This window comes from Vulpes lagopus, chromosome X, assembly GCF_018345385.1.
Source record: "Vulpes lagopus strain Blue_001 chromosome X, ASM1834538v1, whole genome shotgun sequence".
NCBI lineage: Eukaryota > Metazoa > Chordata > Mammalia > Carnivora > Canidae > Vulpes > Vulpes lagopus.
In genome coordinates, this window is record NC_054848.1 from 22,204,631 (window position 1) to 22,228,385 (window position 23,755).

A 23,755-nucleotide genomic window follows, 5' to 3' on the forward strand; every position below is an offset into this window, starting at 1 on the left:
TGCCTTTTTTTGCTTTCTCCTTTTCTGTTTTCTGTTTTGTTATGTTTTCTTGATTTTTATCATCTACTAATTTTTACTTTTTGAGCAATTTGCTTTTAAATTCGGTCTTATTTTTGATCTCCTATTATTTTTTTAATGATTTTGGATTTTGCATTATTCATTTTTTAAATATTTCAGAAAACATTTAGTTGGATTTCCTTTTCATTGTTTTAAATTATCTTCTGTTCCTTTAGCCATCTTCTTCTCCACTTTTCCACTTTTGTGTTAGTTTCTATTGCTTACTCTCTTTTACTGCCATCTTCCCTCAATGTCTAACAGTTTGAGGGGTCTCTCTATGGTTTAGAATGAGACTGTCAGTGAGCCTTGTATGGGTATAGAGGATCAGAATGCTTTGCTTTTGAATGAGCAATTTGATCCCCATCTTTATGATTCCTAAACATCAGACTGAGAAAGGGCATTACTTTGGGGTTCAACTTTGGTTCTCTCAGGCCCCATCTTTCAATTTCAAAGTTTCCTATAAGGTTTTTAGAGTAGCTACATGGATTCAGATGACTCTATTAAAATGAGGTGAGGTGATACTTAGGGATGAGTTAAACACTTCCATAGTGGAGAATGACTTATGTCCCCACTAAAATTCCCATTCTTACTATGATCTTCCACCATATGTGTGGTCTGAAGACCAAATGATTGCCAAGGTTTTGCTGGGTGTTTCATCTTCCTTCTCAACAGCCAATCCTTATTGAATGATTGAGCTTTCTGCACATGTTCTAAGCTACTGCTTCTTTGGCGTTCCATATTTTAGAAAGTCTTATTAGTTCTTTCATCCTCTATTGGAATCTCTCATTTTTAAAACATCATTGTCAAATGTACCTTTCTTCTGATTCCTTTAATATAATTTTATGGCCTTTTAGAAAGGAGAATTTAGGTAAATGAGCTAAATATGACATCTTGCATCCCCATTTACTTAATCATTTTAAAAACCAATTTAATTCTGGGACACCTGGGTGGCTCAGTTGGTTGAGCATCCGCCTCTTGATTTTGGTTCAGGTCATGATCTCAGGGTCCCAGGATCGAGCCCCGCATTGGGCTCCCCACTCAGCAGGGAGTCTGCTTCAGGATTCTCTTCCCTCTCTTTCTCTTCCCCTCCCACTGCTCTGGTGCTCTCTCATTCTCTCTCTAAAATTAATAAATAAATATTTTAAAAACTAAAAAAAAGTGATTTAATTCCAAATACATCAGTAACAATTATTCTTGGGTATGAAAATGAGTCTATAATTTTTCACCATAAAGGCAAAGAAAAGTATAAACAAGAAAAAGTAGTAAACATATATTGAATTTCAACAGACATCTGCTAGTATTTCAGTGAATATTTTTACAGATTTTTCCTCTCTCTTTTCTGTCTTTCTTTGCCTTCATTCATATTTTCACTATCACTATGTACATTTATATATATATCCATATATACACATTTGGTTTTTTAGTATCTATATATTATACATTTTATAAAATACAATGTCATAGATATTTTTCATACACCTTAAACTATAAAAGCAAATAGATAAAAAGTCGGTAATCTAATAGATTATCTCAAGAAGAAAATCAGGGGTGCCTGGGTGACTCAGTCAAACATCTGCTTTTGGCTCAGGTTATGGTCTCAGGTCCCTGCTCAGTGGGGAGTCTGCTTCTCCCTCTTCTCCTGTCTCTACTCCCCACTTGTGCCCTCTTTCTCTCTCTCAAATAAATAAATAAGATCTTAAGAAAAATAAGAAAATCAAAAGCAGAGAAGTTACCCAAAGAAAAAGAAAGTGAAATAATAAAGATAAGACCATCATGATACAGAAAAATAAAGAATCACTCTTGTGACTTGGCAATGAAAAAATACAAATCTTTGAAAAGAATAATAATATATATGTTCCTCTGGAAAGATTATGTCAAATAAAGAGAAAAGCATAACACTGCAAAAGAAAGAAGAAAACAAATAAAAAATATCATAAAAGAGAGAAGAAAAAATTTAAAAAGTAACTATATATATTGTAGATATCTTTAAATTTGTAAGGGAATATAATGAATAATATGCCAGTAGATAGGTGACCTTAGAAAACATGGAAAACACTTTTTTAAATATTTTATTTATTTATTCATGAGAGAAACAGAGAGAGAGAGGCAGGGACACAGGCAGAGGGAGAAGCAGGCTCCATGCAGGGAGCCCAACGTGGGACTCGATCTTGGGTCTCCAGGATCAGGCCCTGGGCCGAAGGCAGGTGCTAAACAGCTGAGCCACCCGGGCTGCCCTGGAAAACACTTTAGAAAATAAACATTTATTGATTCAAGAGAAAAAGTAGAAACCTTGATCAGTTTCAAAACTGTATATATTTTACCATCAACCCAAAATATACTGCCTAGTTTCAGAACACCTCTGAACTCTACTGTCCCAGAGAATTATACAGGCTTGTTTTAACAGTAAAAAAGGATTATTTAGTGTGCAATTTCAAACGATCAAACATTTTGTTATATGTAAGGCCATATATTCATGCCTATATTTCCACCTTCAGCTCTTCTATACATGCACATCATTTCATGCATCACTGCATACAAACAAGTTGATTTTTTTCATCAAATGCAAAAAAAACCCACCTTTATATTTTAGTCTCTTTGACACATGGGTTTATTACATTTACATGTATCATTTTATCTGCTATATTTGGGATTTCTCTTCTCACATTGTTTTTATACTTCCTTGCAATGCATTTGTCGTATGGGATTTAGACAAGACACAATGTAAATTTGTAACCTACACATTTCATTTTTTTGTTTTAATCTGTAGGAATATCAGAACCAAATGTGCAGTCCAAATTAAATATTACAAGGACATGATAATATGCACTCTTCTAGAGTAACTTTACATCTGCTCTTTTCTTTTTTTTTCTTTCCTTTTTAAATTTAAATTCAACTAGCCAACATATAGCAACATATAGTACATTAGTTTCAGATGTACAGTTCAATATTTAATCAGTTGTATATAACACCACATGGCTCATCACATCATATGTTCATCATCCAACTACCCCATTGTCCAACCCACCTTCCCTCCAGCAACCTTCAGTTTGTTTCCTATAGTTAAGAGTCTCTCATGGCTTTTCTCCCTCTCTGATGACTCGTCATTTAGTTTTCCCTCCCTTCTCCTATAATCTTCTTCGCTGTTTCTTATATTCCACATATGAGTGAAATCATATAATTGTCTTTCTCTGACTGACTTATTTTGCTCAGCATAATACCCTCCAGTTCTATCCACCTCTGTGTAAATGGTATTTATCCTTTCTGATGGCTGAGTAATATTCCAGTGTGTGTGTGTGTGTGTGTGTGTGTGTGTGTGTGTGTGTGTATACATACACACCACGTTTTCTTTATCCATTCATCTGTCAATAGACATCTCGGCTCTTTCCACAGTTTGGCTATTGTGGACATTGCTGCTATAAATATTGCAGTGCAGGTGCCCCTTTAGATCACTACAATTGTATCTTTGGGGTAAATACCTAGTAGTGCGTTTGCTGGGTCATAGGGTAGCTCTATTTTTAACTTCTTTTTTTTTTTTTTAAGATTTTATTTATTCATGAGAGACTCAGAGAAAGAGTGGGAGAGAGAGAGAGAGAGAGAGAGAGAGAGAGAGAGAGAGAGGCAGAGACACAGGCAGAGGGAGAAGCAGGCTCCATGCAGGGAGCCCGACATGGGACTCGATCCTTGGTCTCCAAGATCACGCCCCAGACTGAAGGCGGTGCTAAACCACTGAGCCACCTGGGGTGCCCTATTTTTAACTTCTTGAGTCGGTACTGTTTTCCAGAGCGGCTGTATTGGCTTGCATCTCCACTAACGGTTTAAGAAGGTTCCCCTTTCTCCGATCCTTGCCAACATTTGTTGTTTCATGTCTTGTTAATTTTAGCCATTCTGACTGGTATGCGGTGGTTACATCTGCTCTTTTCTTAGTATTTCCCTACATATGTAATTATTTCTCACATTTATTAATATGTATATATTTATTAATTTTTATGTGTCATTTTTTAAAAAGACTTATTTATTTGAGAAAGAGAAATAGAGAGTGTGAGCAGGGCAAGGAGCGGAGGGAGAGGGAGAGATAGGAGCTTTGAGCACAGAGCCACAGAGCCAACCTGGGGCTCCATCTCATGACCCTGACATCATGACCTGAGCCAAAATCAAGAGTCAGACGCTTAACCGACTGAGCCATCCAGGTGCCCCTATGTGTGATATTTCTTATTGCAAGTTACCACACACAGCATTTGAAATAAAAGGACAAGTAAGTGTAAAATGACACCCCAAACTCAGAAAGCCAGACTTAGCAGAAACTTAGACATTTAAACATAAGCCTTTATATAGAGAAAAACATTTTTAAATAAATTTTTAACTATTAAGCCTATAACCTTAGTACATCACCTGACTTTTTAATTTTTTTCTGACTTTTTTATTAATGAACTTTTTCAAAATTATTTTTTTACTTTTATTAAAAATATTTTTATAATCTATTACTCAATTAGTGTGTAATGAATGCTTTCTTCTATGATTTTTGTGTAAATTTAAAAATTTAACTATTGGACATTCTGCTTAGACATTACACATGTGCATATGTTTCTGCACATGTGCAATTTTATTTGAGCTATTTCTACTTAGTAGAGATAGTGTTTTTTATTTTTTTTTTTTATTTTTTTATTTTTTTTTTTTTGAGATAGTGTTTTTTATAGTTGTAGGACATTATGGCTTAGGTTTGTGGCTATAAATTTCTGATTTCACACTTTTAAATTTGAGTAAATGTAATTCAATGAAATCATCTCAATTACTTGATACTTCCTTATTTTTAAAGAAAAGTGCTCATACAAATTATTTACTACATTCAGTAGACTGCTAGGAAAAATCTAAAAGTTTTGCTGCTCCTTTCCTTGATTTATGTATTGTTCTTTTTACCGCATCAAATAATTTCAGTGATATCTCTGGCAGGATGTTTTACTAAATAATGTGTAATTCACAGCAATGGAATGGATGCTCCAAGTGTGACTGTACTCTCTGATGTGTTTGCTGATTAAGGATGTTTGACAAACTGTGTCTCAGCTGTGGTGCAACCCACAGGCATTTTTCTGTTGTGAGAAGCAAATGACAACATCTCTAACGGTAAAGAGGCAACATGGTGCCTATGTTTCCCCGACAGTAAAGCTTTTATCGCTAACATTCAGAGGTCACAGAAAATGACATCACAATTCAGCACATACAAATTCTCAGCTTTCTCAGGGAGAAATCCAGAGCAAATAGGCCAATATATGAAGCACAATGGAGAAGCATAAAAACTGCTATTGGGCTCTGGAAAATTATATGTTATCTCCAGCTGTTAATTGTAGGTTTAGTGCCTTTTGTTTTAATTCCAGAGATGTGCAGAAGTAGAACCCTTCATTAAGCTCATCCAGTATCAATCTATGAACATCTCAATTACATGTTGTTTGTTGGTAGGAAGTCAGGTTGAACTAAGTAAGGAATGTTCACCAGTAATGTATCGCTGGATATAAAAAGAGATGCATGCCCCAAGCATGATCCCCCGTGTTGCATGGATTATCTTCCTTATTTTCCTTCTTTATTAAATAAGCAACTGCCTTAATTATGTCCTAAATATGAGTGAGCTTTTGATATATGTTTAGAGTCTAAGCCAACTACTATTTGGTGATTAGAAGGCTCCTTCCACTACTTAATTCCTAAGATATAAAAAATAATTCTAGTTTGCTCATTTTAGTGACTTAGAAAGAGTTTTGGTTTAATGCATTTTAATTTCTACTAGCCATTCAGGGTCTAACTCACTAAAAAGCAAAGTAAGGAGCTTCAACTTCTGCATCCAAAATATGTAAAAATATTTTTGAGAATCAAAGAAGAGTATGCCTTCTTCCTCCCGTGTGTTGTCTTTATCATCCGCTGAAATGTGAACCCTTTTAACGTGAAAACCTATTGTCATTTAAAATATAACCATCATTCACTATGGAATTGTTTTGTTCAGTAAAAACAAAACAAAACAAAACTCCAAAGCACAAAAACCCACAATGTTAATGCTAATGTGTTTATAGATTTAAAGGATCAATGAAAATACTTGCCAGAGAAGTGAAATGAATACAGTATGACTCACTGGGTAGAGCAACTCAAGTCTTTCTAAATTGTTTTCATGAATTTTATGCAAAGATTAAATTTGTCAAAATTAAATTACATAAAAAACAAACTAGAGTCTAGAAAGAGGTAGTTCATCAAGTACATATATTAATACTGTAAACCCTATCTATCTTTTGTGTTATATTGTAATTGCTTGCTACAGTTTATTTATTGAGAGCTATACATTTCATTTATATTTGGGAGCCTATTTGTAAGTCCTATCAGTTTATTTTTTTTAAGTTTTATTTATGTAATCTCTACACCTCACATGGGGCTTGAACTCCTAACTCCAATATCAACAACCACTTGCTCTTCTGACAGAGCTAGCTAGGTATCCCAGTTTAATTTTTTTTTTTAATTTCTCAGTTACTGGAGAAATGTCCGCAATTTGTTGATATTAGTAAAAATAGTAGGAATACATTTCTCTCGTATTTGGATTCTTTAATATATATGAGATAACATTTCATCCCAGTGTTTCATGTATATGTACGTAGTTTCACAGTTTGATCATGAACAGGGAATTCAGTCAAGCTGAGTACGGATAATATAAGTGAGATATAAGCTTGATGTGCAATGAGACAGATTAGATTACAGAAACACAAGCTGAAGCCCAAACTTAGCTTATCACATGCCTATTTTTCTGTTAGGATTGTAGGAGATGAGGTCTTATATTATAAAAAGAATGAATGTTCCAGAAAATAGATAACTGATAGGCCTTCAAAAGTAGCGAATTAAATCATCTCTTTGGAGACTTACACTCTATTTCCTCTGTATTATTTTTTGCCCGATTTTGACCACTGTCCTCAGTTCTCTCACCTGGTATTTTCTGTACTTGATTGGCAGTTCAAGAGTTCAGAAACAAGCTTTTTCCAGGTCTCTGTTAAATGACAATAAGGCTAAGTCTTCTCATTTTCATCTTCTTCATGTTTTGCCTATGAAAACAGACATAGGCCATTTGACCAGATTCTGGATGGAAGCTGATTCTTCTAACTTCTGTGGTGTTCACTATCCAGGTCTTTTCTAAATAAAAGGGCTACAGCTTAAGCCACAGGAAAAGTGACTTAGGACCTTAGCCTGCACATACTATTAGAATATTTGATGAGATTTAATCAAAAACAAGAAAAAAAGTCAGGAATTAATTACTCAGATATGACAAAATACCAAACGGATATTAAACTAGATTTACTTTTTTTTTTACTTTGACAGAAGACAGAAAAGAGGATGTTGTTTTCAAATATCATTCAATTAGATTTTGGGTCAGCATAACCAAAAGATTTCTTAATAATCCGAACTTTTTAGAAATAAATGAGATGAGCTCTATGACAAGTTTGAAATTACTAGAATAGTTCTACTGGAAATTATATATGCCACCCTCAGGGGTATTACTGTACATGTGATTTCTGTTTGGAAATGGAACATAAACCCCTCTGAAAACTAGGATTCTGCATTGGCATTCATTCATTCATTCATTCATTTGTGGACAAACACCTTTTGAGCATTTCTAATGGGCCAGAGGCTGTGATAAGCCTTGAAGAGACAGTAGTAGATAGGACATAGTTCCTGCTTTTCAAGTGCTTAGATCTAGGGAGAGAGATAAGCAAAAATAGAATTCCAAGAGATGTGAGAACATGATGTAAGCATGTACTAAATAGTAGGAAAGCACATGAGGAAGTCTTCCACTCTGTTTGAGTAAAGGCTCCACAGTGTTAAGAGTATACAACCCATTTGGAAAAATGGAAAAACATACTAAACTATGATGCTTATGCATAGAAAGTAAACCGTGCTATAAGCAAACACCGATGGGTAAGCAAACACCGATGAGTAGACTTGTCTCTTGATGGAGCTGTTAGTAAAAGTACATATGACTTAAAGTTTGGTCAATAGTAGAGAAAAATCATTAAACTATTTCATAGCAAATAAATCACTTTAAACAGCAGGGGGCACTAAATATTAGCAATTTTGCAATATATAAACATTTAAGTGACACTAAATGATCTTTTTATTTATAACATTTATATAAAATTTTAATGTGAGCAATAATGTGTAAGTTTGGTGAAAAATCTGAATATCGCACATATTTCTGTTGTTCACAGTTAGTACCTACATCATGCAATTCACTTTGGTTTAGAGTGCTGTAATAAGGAGACAGGATGAAGAAATGAAATAAAGTAAAATTTGGGAATTAGTTTACAAGTGAATATAATTTGGGTAACATGAGACTTTTATTCTCCAGGTTTGCACAGAGTAATGAAAAACAGCCAGAAAAACAACAGATCATATGCTACTACTTTCTGTTATCAAAAGTATTGGAGTAGAAGGTTTGAGAGGTTACTAGAAGTTTGAGTGTCGAGTGTGGGGTCAAGAGTTAGCCTTGTGATGAATTAGTCTCCCACACAAATGGCACAAATCGGGGAGATGGCCACACTAAACATAGCTCCTCTACATTATTTTATGTTATTTGAAAATCTATCATGAGAAATGAATTGATTTCCATCTATAGGTGTTTCAGTCATCAGATATTGCCCACTGAAGAGAAAATATCTGTGGAAACAGAAACATCTTAAGCTACTTAGTCAGAATCATTGTCTAGAGTCTGGAGGTCAGGGGAAGTGCAGAACAAGAGGAAGTAGAAAAAAATCGATTCAGAGGACTGTGGTAGGAGCAAGAGGATTTAAAAGAAAAGTTTTGTATTCTATTTCGTTAATAATAGTAATACAATCTATTTAATCCTTAAAATATCTTCTAAATCTTTAAATTAAATACAATCTATTTAATCCTAATATATCTTCTAAAATCTTCCTTGTGAAATTATGTTGTTTCATCTTTTAAGTATTCAGAGTTGGCGGTGTTGTCTTCTTGTTACAAATGCAAGAGCTGAGGCTTAGAAAGTTACATAAATTGCCCAAATTCATGGAGTCAACAATGGGCAAAATGAGATTCAGACCTCTTGTCTTTTTGCTTGCAAATACCGTGGCTTTCCAATATGCCAAGCTTAGTTGGAGTAACACAAGTACTACTTGTGATCTCACCTTCCTTGTTGAACCCATTCATCCCATGTGCTGCAAGGAGGCCTAATTCCATAGCCAGTCTGGATGACACCTGCCTTGCTGGAATGTCTGTCACACAGTGCTACTGCACTTTAGTTGAATCATAACATAACCTCTCTGAAAATTAAAAAAAATAAAAATAAAAATAAAAATAAAAATAAAAAGCCAAGCTCTTACTTTCCTGCACCTGTAATGTGAGAAGTCAGACAAGCCTGGGCAGACAGTTTGTAGAAGTGGTCAGAAAGCAAACTTCAAAGTGATGAGTTCCAAGATAGAAGATTCTGAGTCATTGGTCAAAAGAGGCCTTCAGAAAAAAGCCTTGTGGCTTTATCCAGATTATTTATCCAGATCTTTATCCAGATTATTCCATCAAAATGAAAAGGCTCTAACAGAATCAAAGGACAGCTGGGTGGTTTTGTTGTTAGGTATCCATTCCTGGTTTGCTGGCTCTGACATCTCAGCGAGCATTACCCAAGTTGGGCTCTGTAGAACTTTAGTTCTGCCAGATTTTTGAAAGGAAAAAACAAAAACAAAAACGAAAACCCACAAAAAAACAACACTATGGCCAAAATATAAGTTTGGGAAATCTTCCCCTTGTTCCCTTTTGCAGGTGCATAGAAAGGTAAATTATTTATTTTAAACAGAGCAAATTTTTTTTTAGATTTTTTTATATTTATTTATTAGAGAGAGAGAGACAGAGACAGAGACAGAGACAGGCAGAGGGAGAAGCAGGCTCCATGCAGGGAGCCCGATGTGGGACTCGATCCCAAGTCTCCAGGATCACACCCTGGGCTGAAGGCAGCACTAAACCGCTAAGCCACTGAGGCTGCCCTAAACAGAGCAAATCTTAACATTTGACCACTGAATTATTTTGGTTTCTAGTAACACTTATTAACCTACAGAAACAATTTTCTGAGTAGTATACATTGGGAAATTCTATGCCAGAGCAATGACTTCTAGTTTTTTCACCAACCAGAGCCTTCCCATTATATTTCCGACTTAGGCCCCATATTTTCTTTCTTTCTTTTTTTTTTTTTTACGATTTTATTTATACATGAGACACAACAGAAAGAGGCAGAGACATAGGCAAAGGGAGAAGCAGGCTCCATGCACGGAGCCTGATGTGGGACTTGATCCCTGGATCACGGGATCATGCCTTGAGCCAAAGGCAGATGCTCAACCGCTGAGCCATGCAGGCGTCCCGACCTCATGTTTTCAAAATGATTTTCACTAGTCTTAAGAAAATGTATCCAAAGACTACTGTTAGACTTCTTGGAATACTGGCAGGGGGAGAATCCTACAGACCCTTGTTACTCTTTCTGGAGTTTCCTTGACTCTCATATTTGAAACAGGGAATCACTACTCTAAGAAGAAATTGCTTATTAGGATGATTCTATTCATTACTGTCATATTTAGTTATTTTATGGTTAGAAAACCATTGCCAGATCCCCAGCATGTTTTGCTAAGCCCGTAAAAGTGTGGGAATACTGCTGCTTTCACTTTGACTAAGGAAGTTTATCAATGTGGACATGAGGGGTTCCACTTCAATCTTCATCAGGTAATTCATATTCTAGGTTCCGTGTCCTTCCTGCTAGCCTGGTCTGAGCCCAGTGGTTTGGCCAACTTCTGATACAAGTGAATCATACACTCATGATCAAGAAAAATTTCAACTGTATTCATTATTCAAATTTTAAAGGAAAATCCTTATTTTGGGTTTTCTTGAGCTCTACATCTTTTTCTATTTTTATGAAGGATGGTATTTCTGAATTGGAAACAAGAAATCATTAATAGGTATTTTTTAAAAAAGATTTTATTTATTTATTCATGAGAGACACACAGAGAGAGAGAGAGAGAGAGAGGCAGAGACACAGGCAGAGGGAGAAGCAGGCTTCATGCAGGGAGCCTGACCTGGGACTTGATCCCGGGTCTCCAGGATCATGCCCTGGGCTGAAGGCAGGCGCTCAACCCCTGAGCCACCCAGGGATCCCAATTAATAGGTATTTAATACCATACTTTAATATATATCTACCAGAATATATATTAAATTCTGTTTTTCAAACTTTTACCATTATGCAAACTTTCTTTTTTTTAAAGATTATATTTATTTATTCATGAGACACACACACACACAGAGAGGCAGAGACACAGGCAGAGAGAGAAGCAGGCTCCACGCAGGAAGCCTGATGTGGGACTTGATCCCCGGTCTCCAGGATCACACCCTGGGCCAAAGGTGGCGCTAAACCGCTGAGCCACGGGGGCTGCCCCACAAACTTTCTAATAAAGTATTTAAACTCGCCAGAAGGCATTTTTTTTTTTACATTATCTAAGCTATGCATGACACACAAATGGAAAACATTAAATACTTTTTTCTTTGTTGGTATTAGATATGAATGTATTACCATTCACATAAGCATCAACAAGTTATTATCTGATAAGATACCTTTTTCTTTATTTGAATTTTGAATTGTTCAATTTGCTTTATTTATTTTCCACATGCATTATGTCTTGGTTATAAGAAATGAGACTTCTATTTTGGAAAAATCATCATGTTGCTTATCAGTGTGCATTAGGGGCTCTTTTGTTTGTTGGCTTTTGTTTGCTACCTGTCTTTGTGGGTTTATTAACTCAAGAGATATAGTATTTGCTTTTCTTAATTGCCGTGAACCCAGTACACACCCATACACATACAAACATGCTAACGATAATTTTATTATATTTCTCACTATGTTCTAAAATAATGGAAAATTTGTCTAATTAAAATATCGCTGTGTGGCATAAACTGAATCCAGGAAATATTAAGTGGGGATTTTAAATCTGTAAATACATAAATACCTTCTGGAAAGTATGTCACATCTATGTCCACCAAAAGGAAGGGCAATGAACCCTGTAATTGAAGCAAAACATGGGATGGCAATGACCACACACATACAGACTCACTGTCTCCCCCAGACATATACACTTGCATACTGTGCTAAAAGTCCAATATTTCCAAAAAGTGTCACCAGACTCTTTTATACCCTTACCATTTGTTTGAAAGAGAGTATTGTTGAAAATCATTGAAAAGAGTGAGGATACGAGTTGTTCACATCTATTCAGGTTGATATGTGGGACTGGTCTGGTTAGGAGTCTGACAGCTTTAGTTTAATTTTGGAAGGTACTAACAGTTCATTTAACTATGTCAAATGCCAAAATCACCTGGCTTTTAAAGAATGTTGCCAAGTGTTCTCAGCACCTTAAATTCCAAGACTATTTTGATAACCTATGCAAATATGATTTATTTGTATCTGTGGCGGCCCAGGGCAGGCTGCACTAAGATAGGCCACTTTGGCATAAAGATCATTTTAAGTTAAAAGTAATCAAAACCCAAGTAGATGCAAGAAAAGCCCTTTGCCTCCCTCACAACTACCTATGTTTACATTGGAAAGGAGAGCCTGTAGCAGGAAGAGAGCTCTCTGCCTAAAAACGGTAATTTTTGTTTTTCGAATGTCTCCTATCCTAATGGCCTTCTCCCTGTTGTGTCCATAGACCCTGATCCTCTCCCCAGATCCTATGAGCTTAGCATTGCTCAGTGTCTTTGGAATTTCCTGTCTGTATTGGATTCCTCATATGTACGGCTATTAAATTTGATTTTCTCCAGTTAATCTGTCTCATGTCAATCTGATTCTAAGTCCAGCTAGAAGGATCACAGGCAAAGGAAGCTCTTCCTCCCTGATATATCTCTACTTTAAATGAATATTTGCCATCATTATTCATGCTTTTTACGTAAAAAATGATAAATATTGTTTTCTAAAACTGCCTGGAGAAGTCTATATTCTTCTGATAATTCTCTTATCACATTCTCTTTGTTAAAAAACTTGAAAATAGGACTTCTTGACAATGTGCAAGAGGAAAAAGAGGAAATCTACTGAAATACAAAGGGGAGCACTCCTCCTTTCTCCAGTCAGGGTCTAGAAGGAGTTTGAGAAAACAAAAAGAATAAAAAATAAATTGCTTTTCACAAGTCTTCATATATAAGTTATTAAATTCTGATCAGATATATACATTTATACACGGATAATTATTATCATTAAAGTCAGACTTGGGGAATCTTAGGATTCTGTATTATTGTGGTTTCTTTATATTTTTATTTCCTTAGCACTATTTTTTTTTTTTGCTAGCCATATCTTTTGAAAAAAAAAAAAAGAATATTGTAAGCAGACTGATCTATTTTGAGCTCATTTTACCTATGAACACATTCTTTTAAATAGAAATTATTATTTGATTTGAAGAGAAGCAGAATATGCTACCCAAGATATGCCTCTTTGGTTTAAGGATTGTTTTAGGCTGATTATTTTTCAGAAACAGCAGACATAGAAGCTCTGCATACTGAGTAGAAGGTCACCTTTTTCTAAGAGACATTTACATTTATAAGGGAAATCTCCATTTGTAAGGGTGTCTCTCCCTGCTGTGCCAGGAAGAGGACTCTAAATCTCTAGAAAATGTTTTGTTTTTGTTTTATTTTAATCTCTAGAAGCTCTTATCCTTGGAGAGGGTAAGGATTTAAATCTGCACCACATTCTTACCCTTGTTTACTGTGCTTTTCCTGGTCACTTCTCTTAACTGACTCCCCACCCCCAGCATCTTCCTTTGTCTTTAGCGGGAGATGGTATTACAGTGGTGGCTTGTGCCATTTCTGAGAGTTACTCAGTTTTCCTGGGTCTCTCCTATGCATAGAGGAGGCATACATCTAATTTAACTTCTGCTTGTTTTTTTTCTCCTATTAATCTGTCTTTTATTCCAGGAGGGTCTAAGTCAAGAACCTAGAAGGATAGAGGAAAACTTATTTTTGAGATCTAATGATTACAAACTACCCTACCAATGTTTAGTAAGACCCTAAATTAAAAAGTTGTTAGTGAAAGGGGTGCCTGAGTGGCTTAGTCAGTTAAGCATCCAACTCTTGATCTCAGCTCAGGTCTTGATCTCAGGGTCATGAGTTCAAGCCCTGCACTGGGCTCCATGCTGGGCATGGAGCCTACTTAAAAAAAAAAAAAATTGTTAGTGAAAAACGCATGTCCAGAAGCTCACAAAAGTCATTCAAATGGAGGCACAAAGCACCTGACAATAAGTCACATACAATATGTACTATCTCCGCCGAGGAGAGAAAAAGTGGGATATTAAATGGTGACAAAGAACAAAACTGGTTTATAAATCAAGGCTTAGAATAAATCCTCATTCTTTGCATTACAATCTCTATGTTCATGTAGTTGTATTTTCATTCGCAATAACTATATGTGCTTAAAAGTATTTAAGTATATAAATATGTACTTAAATGTAAAAATATTGCTAGGTTGTTAAACTTTCTTAGCATGTCCAAAATTCCCAATTCTGTAAAAAAAAAAAAAAAAGAAAAGAAAAGGAAAAGAAAAGAAAGAAAGAAAGTCACCAAATGATAGCAACGCTTTCCTTAGAAACACTTGACAGAAAGTAACTTTTGTTCTCTTAGTAACTGCGATACCCAATCAGTGTACTGGTCTATTTTTTCAAAGCTGCATAATAACTGTGAGAGGTGGCTGTGCACTACGAAAAGCATCTCAAGATACTCTTTTTACAGACAATTAAATATTTCCTTATAGTTTTGTCACTAATGTAATTTGCTCACTCTGCTACTCGTCTATTCTCCTCTAGTATAAAATTAGTCTTTAAAACAGGAGAAATATATTAAAGTTTTAAATGTATGAGTCATGCTCTATTATGTTAAATAAAAGTCAAACATTTTGTGATAGGCCATGTTGACTATACTGCTGAGATTCTTCATGTGAGATGTAAATGAGTTTATTACTGTAAAAATGGGTTGACATCATTTTTAAGGGCTACTTGGACACGTTAGAGAATGTGAAATTAAAGCAGAACATCAGAACGAAAATCTCTGAAGAAACATGCTTGTGTTTGATAAATGAAACCTGTTTTTCTTTTTTTCTTCACGAGCAAAACAAAATATAAGGTTTAATGCAATTTACTGACACTCTGAATTGAATTTTAAGCCTAGCATCTGTTTCTTGGATGACTGTGGGCTTACCACCCAGGGTGTTGAGAGACTCATATGAACTGACTAGCTTCTCTTTGTTCTGATCTCTATTTATCTCCTCAGGCCCAAATCTCTCCTCCTTCTGCAGAAGACTGAAATTAAGTAATGCTGCCTGCACTCTCTAATTTTAGTCCTAGCATTCTTCTGAGGATGGTGGGGTGGAGAGACTATATTGTGACAAATATTTCACCCTCTTCTTCAATCTAAGGATGATAATTTCAGTGTCGTTTATAATAGATATGGGAGGTTTAAAAATGTCTCCCTCTTAGCAGCTGTAAAATTGTTATCATAAAATAACATGATTTTAGCCATTTCATTTCATTGCTTTAGAATCAGGAGGAGGAGTTATTTTGATTAGAGAGAAAAAAAGAAAAAGATTCTGTGAACTTCTTTCTATTCATCTGGAAAAAAATTTAAGTTTAAGGCTACAGTTGTTAAGAGATATTTAATTTTATATTATTATTTATGTCTCTGATTTATACATTTATTATGCCAGCTTAATGCTCAAAGATAATTTTTGGTGAGTGAAATTATAAAAAGCTTCAGTGGTTTTTATATACTAAATCTCAATTCCAAAATCTCCATATGTTGGGATTTACATTTCCAATTCATGTAGTCTGATAGTATTATTTCCTAATCCCCTCTCTGATATCATTTCAATTTTTAGGTAGCTATAAAACCATTTATAAGACGTTAACGGTGGCTTCTTTCAGTTTGACCCAGTTATGGATTCTTTATTATTCTTACTGACACATACTCTACATGGTAACGATGGCATATAAAAGCATTTGAGTTGACTGAATGAGCTATGAAAATTTAAATTCACAGAAATGATAATGGAAACCTGAAGGGACCTGGGGGAAGCACTAACTGTGGTCACACTTTGAACTAAGTAGTCTAATTTCCCAGGTTACTCCACAAATTCAGTATTTATAGTAGCATAAGCCAAATGTTTAGGATTTGCTGCTAATAATGGCAGAAACCTTCCCAAAGACATTAGAGTCCACAAGACAGCACGTACAATTAAACCAAAAATTCTTGTATGACATATGCTGTGATTGGGGTCACAGATACTAAGGGAATGTGGTGGTGGAAAAGTGCCTTGTGTAGATTGGGGAAATGATCAAAGTCTTTCTGAAGAAGGAGACACTGATATTGAGATCTGCAGGTTGAGTGAGTATTAGGTGAAGGAGAGATCCGGAGAGAGCATAAATAAAGAGCATGATCCATTGGCCAAGCTGAAGGAGATTCCATGGGGAAGCCATGTGGTTTTGGTGAGATTAGGGGAAAGAGAGACAGAGTGACTGCTTGTATTAGTGGGTGATGGCTTCATAGAGCTGAGTTCTGAGAATTTGGCTGAGTGGCCAAAAGGCATTCTGTAGAAGTCCTTAACCATAATGGTGGCTTCTGGCTATTGCACTAGAGATTCACCTTCTATTCTTTTGTAAATTTTTTTCCACCTCTGTAAAAAAATATTCACACTCTTCAAACAATTCAGTTACTCTTCTACGGGATTTCTCTCCTCCCAGTTCTTATCTTCCAGTCTAAAAGCTTTCTGCTTGGCCAAACTCATTTCTTTTATTTGCAGCTGAAAAGGAGAACTCTCTGTCTTTTTCCAGAGGCAGTCCAAAGGAGACATAAGTTTAGCTCCGGTGCCCTGGTGGCTCAGTAGGTTAAGTGTGGGACTCTTGATTTCCACTCTGGTCCTGATGTCAGGGTGATGACATCCAGTCCCACCTCAGGCTCAGTGCTGGGCGTGGAAACTGCTTGGGATTCTCTCTTTCCCTCTCCTTCCTCCCCTAACCCACGCGTGCATGCATGCATGCACACATATGTACGCTTTCTCTCAAAAAAAAAAAAAAAAAAAAAAAGAGGGGGGGAGGAAAAAACTGAAATTTACCTCATAAACCACTTGTCACTACTAGGAATTTGGGCAGCTTTTAAAAGTTAGCACTGGTTGATATTTGAATGGATTTATTCCCAACTACAAATGATGACCTCTACTCTAAAATAAACTTGTATTTACAATGATGTTTGTTCAGTTGTATGTGAAGGACTTTGTATAGAGGAAAGGCAATAAACATATGGAAGGCAGCTATCAGGTTTGCTAGAGTCTCCAGAAATTCAAAGAGTAAGATTTTTCAATTATCCCAAGGGCAGTTTTTAGACACAAAATGCAAAATAAAAATTATTCACCAGAAAATATTTTTTGTATATGCTGAGTTTGAATGATGCAAAAGAGAAACTCAATGTAAACCATCATTTGCCTAGGAGATACACTGTGTATTTTTAGACAAGATGTTAATTTTACAACTTAAAATTAGCTTATCCTTTCCTTCTCAGAAAAGTCATGCCTGAAAAAAGACCATTAAAAATAAATAAGGTAAATAAAAATATAATTGGCACCTAAACATAAGCAAACAAACAAAACTCAATTTATATTGCATAGTTAATAGTAGCACTGTTGAAATAGAGCCATCTGTTCAACTTGAAAACTTCATTTTGAAACTGTTACTAAGTATAGCCAACAATAGTCCTGGATATCCCATTATCCAAAACTGGTTCTCCTTTAAGAATATTCATGAATTATTTTTACGGTTAAGACATTTCTCTAAAATTTTACAGAGGGCTTCCCAGTTTGATTAATATTTTTTTTTATTTTTTTCAAAATCACTCATAACAGATTTCTTATGTTTTTAAAATATTTCCCATTTTTTCCTATTTTCCTATTTATAGGCCATGTGTCTATAGCTGTGTTGTGGGCTATCCAGAATACATGATTATTACCTTGTTCTCTTCACTTTTAGATATTTCTACCTTAATTACTAACTAGAGACAGCAAGTGACTCCTCAGCACAATGCATGAGGGAATTCTATAGAGAATAAACAGTTCTGAATTAACAAAGGGTTCTTGAGTCCCAGGGAAAAGAAACAAGATTAACCAGAAACGATAAATAAATGCATGGCACTGTGCAGTGCATCCATATATTACTTCTGTTAGCCCAGAGAGGACGCCATAGAGCAAGCAGTGGAGCTTACACTAGAATATGTTTCATGAGAAGAGGGATTTTTGTCTTTTGTACACTAAAGTATCCCAGGTGCCAAAGAGAATATTTAACCTATAGTAAATGTTCCATTAAATATGTGTTGAATGACTGAACAAGGGAGAAGAGGAGATACGATATAACATTTATCAAATGTAGGCATTGTGGGAGTTCCTGGGTGGCTCATTTGGTTAAGTGTCCTATTGATTGAGGCTCAGGTCATGAACTCAGGGTCATAAGATTGAGCCCCTTGTTGGGATCTGCATTTGGTGTGGAGTCTGCCTGAAGTTCTCCCTCTCCCTCTCCATCTGTCCCATCCCCCAGGTTGAATACGCTCTTGTAAATAAATAAATAAAATCTTAAAAGAAATGTAGGCATCATAATGAGCACTTCACAATATGATATCTTAATGAATCCACACAATCTTCATGAAGGAAACATGAGTCTTTCCATCTTTTTCTTTTATTTGTTTTAAAATTATTTTTAAGTAGGCTCAACGTCCAGCGTGGAGCTTGAACTCACGATCCTAAGATCAAGAGTCACATGCTCCACTGGCTGAGCCAGCGAGGTATCTTCTTCTTTTCTTTTTACCCAAAAACTACTGCTTAGATGGTGAGTTTAATTATCCAAAGGTTCATAGCCAGTAACCAGCAGATGTGGCAATCAAGATTTCTCTAATAGGCTGCCCAAATAATACACCAGCAATGGTATCAGACTACTCATAAAATGGACCAGAAAGAGTAACAGATAAGTATTGTCATTGTCCGTGGGTGCCTTCACATGGAGAACCCGTGATTGAAGAAGCAACAGAGTTTAATTACTGTGGATGGAAGACACCACAGATCTAATCAACTGCCAAGACTCACTGCTGAGAGCCACCAGTAAAACATAGCTCTGGGATTCTCTGTTGACAGGTAAAATGTTTAAAGAAAGTTTTACATTGCTGTGTTAAGGAAAACAATTATTACTTGGTGGTCACTATGAGTTTCTAATTGGTGCTATAACATATTAGTCACAGACATAGTGGTTTAAAACAATGGAAACTAATTAATTATTTTAGAGTTCTTTAGTTCCAGAAGTCCAATGTGAGTTTCAATGGGTTAAAATTAAGGTTTGGTAGGGCTGCATTCCTTTCAGGAGGCTCCAGGGAAAAATCTGTTTCCCTTGCTCATACAGATGTTGGCAGAATTCAGTTCCAAGAGAAACTCTCCATTTCCTGCTGGCTGTCATCTGAGGGCTGTCCTGAGCACCTTAAGGGTCTTTCTTTCTTTCTTTGAACCTTGCATACTCCTTCATCTCAGAACTAGCAGTGGGGCACTGAGTCCTTCTTAAGGCTGTTTTCCCACTGACCTCCTTGTTTGCCCTTTTCTTCCACTTTTTTAGGTCTTGTGTCATTAAATTTGGCTTACCCAGGATAATCTCTGCATCTCGAGGTCCTCAACCTTAATCACATCCACAAAGTCCCTTTTATCATGTAAAGTAACATAGTCAGAGGTTTTGAGGATTAGGGTACTGATATCTTTAGGAGGTCATTATTCTGGCTCCCACAGTGACCATACTGATGTGTAGTTCTCTTAACATTTTGATGGACATAAAGATTTCTAAACTTTTAATATATTTTGCAATCAAGAGATAGGTTAATTCCTAAAAAAATAAATAAGACAGAGAGATAACATAATTCCTTACCAAGGAACTTAGATGGCTTTTCAGTGATCTCTTAAATCATAACTAGTAAGTTCTTTTTATAAATCGAAATATATTTGACATATAACATTGTGAAAATTTAAGGTGTGTAACATGTTAATTTGATACATTTATACATTGTAACACGATTGCCATTGTAATGAAAATTAGTACCTCTATCATGTCACATAATTATCATTTCTTTTAAAAATATAACCCATCATTCAGAATTCAGGTAGTAGGACTTCTTCCAAAAAAGCACTGCACTATTATCTATCAAGTCTTTTTCTTCCCCTCCTTTGAATGTAGTCCTATCTTTTATTTATGTCTAAAACTTTTCTTGTTGATTTTAGATTAGAATCTGGATCTGTAACTGATTTTCTTTTAGTACAGACCTCGAAAGTGGTTTCTTTGCAGTCACTGAGTAATGACCAGGGCTTGACAAGTGGGAAATAGAGCTGGCCTTGTTCCCATAACTGCATATCCCAAACTAGTTAACTACCATCCATATATCAGTTTGAGCTTTGGGAAAAAGCAAAAGCAGGGAATTAGAAGGAAAATAAGAAAGAAAGAAAAATGAAGGAAATACTTTAGAATGCATTACTGCATCTATTTTAAATACACAGTTATATACTAAAAATTCTAAGAAAACAAATCCTGTTTGTAACAGAATGATAAAAATGTTCTTCAGATTTCTGACACCCAAATCTGACAGCAATGGAGGTAAGAGCTCAAATATTCTAAAAGGACACCCCAGCCACATCAATGCCTAATGGACAAAGCAGTAGCCAAACTGGTTTCATGACCATCATCCATGTTTCCTGCATATAAGAAAAAGCTGAAGATTCTTTAATGATATTTTTTCTAAGAAGAATTTCATAGGAGTAGAGAATGCTATGACATTTCTGTCCATTCCTCAATTCAATCTTAGGGTCCTCAAGAGACCTACTCTGGATTCTTACTGAATTGCAGAATTTGATAGGCTACCCGTATAACAGTGCTGGAGCAGAGCACTAACAAGATCTTGGACAAACCTGGCATATCTTCAAGTATCTGGGAGAATCCATAAAGATGTATGGAAAAGTGTGAAGCCAAGAGTTAGAGTAATGTATCTGTGATGGGAACTACCATTAGGCATATCGATTCCTGTAATTTGGTAACAACTATGGGAGTTTTCCTGATAGTCACGTGAATGCCTGTATTATTGAGGTTAATGCAAAGTTGTACCATGGATTAACAGAATGACAACTTAGTTCTCATTTATGCAGAGTCTTGTATACATCAGGTATCCAGGTGGCTCTCCTTCATCTTAAAACCATGCCACCTGAACATATGACTCTCTAGATTGCCATCTAAGGTAAGAGTGAGGTGATGCACAACATGTGATTCCCTAACCTGGACAATATTCTCATTTGTGATTTTTTGAAGCTCCATTCACTCATGCACATAAACAAAACAATACAAAACAAAACAAAAATGATGTGACTGCTAGTGGAATATAAAGGATGGTACTTGTCTAGAAGCAATTCTAGGAACTAAATATCAAATGCTAGGTTACAATTTAAAAGATCAATAGATAAATAGAAGACATCCAAGTTTCTTGGTAAAAAATGTCATCTTTTTTTTCTGCTAGATCCTTTATCCAACAGACAGGGTCTTTCCAAGATGACTCAAGTGGGCCCCTTTATCAAGCAGGGCAAGTAGTCAATTAGTACTCAACACGTATTTCTTGAGTTTCTTAGCTTTTCTTAATTTCCCCTGAAGTTAGTTTGGAGCCATCATGATGGCATGTTCTGACAAACAAATGGTAAGTGTATACCATGTGTACCACTTCTGGAATGAGGTGGGTGATCTTCAGTGTGTGTGCGTACGCACAATAAAATGTAATTTTCAAAGGGAATAAAGGGGAAAGGAGAAAAAATGAGTGGGAAATATCAGAAAGGGAGACAGAACATGAGAGACTCCTAACTCTGGGAAACAAACTAGGGGTGGTGGAAGGGGAGGTGGGTGGGGGTGGGGGTGACTGGGTGACGGGCACTGAGGGGGGCACTTGATGGGATGAGCACTGGGTGTTAGTCTCTATGTTTGCAAATTGAACACCAATAAAAAAATAAGTTAAAAAATTTAAAAATAAAAAATAAAAAAATAAAAAATAAATTAAAAAAATAAATGTAATTTTCAAATATAGTGTTGTTCTACTTTTACTCCCTCTAAATATACTATTTAATATAGGAACAATTTGAATTCTAGATGTGACTAGTTGGGATTTTAAGTAAGCTATTTAACTTCCAAATTGTCATTTTCATCATCTATGTAATTGGAGATTAGAATATACCTATTGGCCACTAGTTCATAATAGTAAACTGAGAAGATTTATGGCCTTGCCTTCTCCTCAGAGTACCAGTAAAATTACAGAAAATATTTGAAATGTATATTATAGGTCAGGAAAAATCCCAAAAAAAAAAAAAAAAAAAAAGATCTTCCCAAAAGAATTCTGTAAATTCTTAAAATAAGAGTGTATTGCTATGTAAAAATATAAATACTCTTCAAAAGAACAACTGTTTAGTTTATTAGTTTAGAAGAACAACTGTTTTGTTGTCATTGTCATTATCACTGGGGTTTTGTTTTGTTTTTTCATAAAGGTATGAGCTGACTGGCTCAGTTGGGCAGTCTGTTCCACGTGATTCTAGGTTGGGTTGTCAACATCTAGAAGCTCAACTGGGCTGGAATATCCAACATGCCTCATTTATGTCTGGCACATAGATGGGGACAGTTGAAGTGTTGAGCTACTCAGCTCCTGTACTCAGCTAGTACAGGATACTAAGATGACTGGGTCTTTCACTCTTTTTTATTGGAACTTTTTAAAAAAAGGGGGGGGTTTTTTGGGAGGTTTTTCCCCCTTTTTGGGGGGGTTTTTTTTTGGGGGGGGAAAAATTTTTCGGGCCCTTTTTTTTTTCCTTTTTTTTTTCCCCCCCCGGTTTTTTTTAAAAAAAAAAAAATTAAAAAAATTTAAAAAAAAAAGAAAAATAAAATTTTTTTAAACCCTTTTTCCCCCCGGGGGGAAAAAAGGGGGAAAAAAACCCCCCAAAAAAAAAAAATTTGTTGGGAAAAAAAACAAATTAAAAAAAAAAAACCCCCCCGGGGGAAAAACAAATTTTTTAAAAAAAATTTTTTAAAAAAAAAAAAAAAAAAAGGGGGGGTTTTTTTTAAAAAAAAAAAAAAAAAAAATTTTAAAAATTTTTAAAAAAAAAAATCCCCCAAAAAAAAAAAAAAAAAAAAAAACTTTAAAAATTTTTTTTTTGGGGGAAAAATTTTAAAAAAATTTTTTAAAAAAAAAAAAAAAATGCTTCTCCCTCTGCCTATGTCTCTGCCTGTCTCTCTCTCTCTGTGTGACTATCATAAATAAATTAATTAATTAATTAAAAAAAAAGAATTAGCATTCTGAAGAGCTATTAGACCATCAGCTCCTCCTTTCCTAAGCAGATGACTAAAGGAAATGTGCTCTTGACCCAAGATTTTAGTATTTGAAACATGGTTGCAGTCATCAAAAGAAAAGGTCCTACTCATGATATCTGGGCCTGATAGAGAAGCAGAGCAGAATTTAATTTATGTCTAGTATTTTCACAAGAGAAGGTATTATGGTGGGAAAGTGTAAGTGTGTGGAATCAAGGAAAATCACTTTTAGCTAGCAGTAAACTATTCTAATGTGTTTCACTCTTAGAGTAAAG